This window comes from Petaurus breviceps, unplaced genomic scaffold (genome assembly GCF_028583685.1).
Source record: "Petaurus breviceps papuanus isolate PSGF00001 unplaced genomic scaffold, PetGlider_PUasm1.0 175, whole genome shotgun sequence".
In the NCBI taxonomy this organism is placed as follows: Eukaryota; Metazoa; Chordata; class Mammalia; order Diprotodontia; family Petauridae; genus Petaurus; species Petaurus breviceps.
The window spans coordinates 11,258,788-11,260,149 of record NW_027185764.1 but is presented as its reverse complement, the minus strand read 5'-3'; the positions used below and the strand labels follow the sequence as shown (position 1 = coordinate 11,260,149).

Genomic DNA, 1,362 nt, shown 5'->3' with positions numbered 1-1,362 from the left:
GAGATGTTGTACCTCAGAGTTGTTTTGATTTGCATTTCTCCAATCAACAGTGATTTAGAGCATTTTTCACCATGCTTATAGATATCTCTAATTTCTTCCTCTGAAAACTGCCTGTCCATATCGTTTGACCATTTATCAATTGAGGAATGGGTTGTATCTTTATAAATTTGATCCAGTTCTCTGAATATTTTAGAAATGAGGTCTTTATCAGTGACACTGGTTGTAAAACTTCTTTCCCAATTTTCCACTTCCTTCCTAATCTTGGTTACATTGGCTTTATTTGTACAAAACTTTTCATTTAAAAGTATTCTTAAACTTGCAACCAGTTTCAATTTCTTCATTCTTTTATTTTCATTGAAAATTTAGAATCATTCTCCCACCCCAGATGACTGCTGACAATGACTTTATTTTGCAATAGATGCCAGGGAGTCCTTCATCTTCTTGGTCATGGTGGGGATGAGGTACATTTGGTCATCAATACATTTAGTCACAAATGTCTCTAGCTGCCTCTTCACCTGCTATTCCTTGCTCCCAGCATCCATCAATCTTTGACTTTGTCATTGCATTGCATGGTGAATTGAACCAAGTAGTCCTGGAATTCTCCAATTCACTAGTCACAAGGTCCTGTGCCTGGGCCAATGGAGTATGACAGCATTCAATCAACTGATGAATCTGCTGCATGGAGGCCTGGGTATCTTCACAGCACCAGAACTCTGCACCAGAATATGGCACCCTGCATCTTGAGGATATTCTTCTACTCCAGGCCTTTCACCATTGTGTCCACCACCTTTTGCACCAGCAGCTGTTGTGACTTGGCCATGGCATTGCCTCCACCCACCACCCCCAGTCCCACACCCTGCCTTGCTTGGCTTGAGCACTCTAGCATGGCATCCACATGGAACCCCAAGAGGGGCCCTTCCCCCTTCCAGGAGATCCAGAATCTTAAGGAAGAAAATGACATCTTAAAATGGTTGAAGGTCTCAAAGTCCCCTATTTTATTGAATTTCTATCTCCTTGCCTGAATTCCTTGAAACAGAATATATTATATTATGCTTAAAGTGTAGTAAAAAGAGCAAGGGTAGAAATCCTGAACTCAGACAAAGCAAGAGCAAAAATAGATCTAATTAAAAGGGAATAAGGAAGGAAATGATATCCTGCTAAAAGGCACCATAGACAATGAAGTGATATTATTACTAAATATGTATGCACCAAGTGGTGTAATATCCAGATTCTTAGAGGAGAAGTTCAAGGAGTTACAGGAAGAATTGGACAACAAAACTATACTAGTGGGGGTCCTCAATCTCCCCATCTCAGAGCTAGACAAATGTAACCTCAAAATAAACAGGAAAGAAGATAAGGAAG

The 1,362-nt window shown here is 40.2% G+C and overlaps 1 pseudogene; it reads right to left on the bottom strand.

The window, feature by feature from the left end:
• Positions 1–404: 404 nt before the first annotated feature.
• On the bottom strand, positions 405–820 carry LOC138159040 (protein FAM136A pseudogene; annotated as a pseudogene).
• Between the last annotated feature and the right edge of the window lie 542 nt (positions 821–1,362).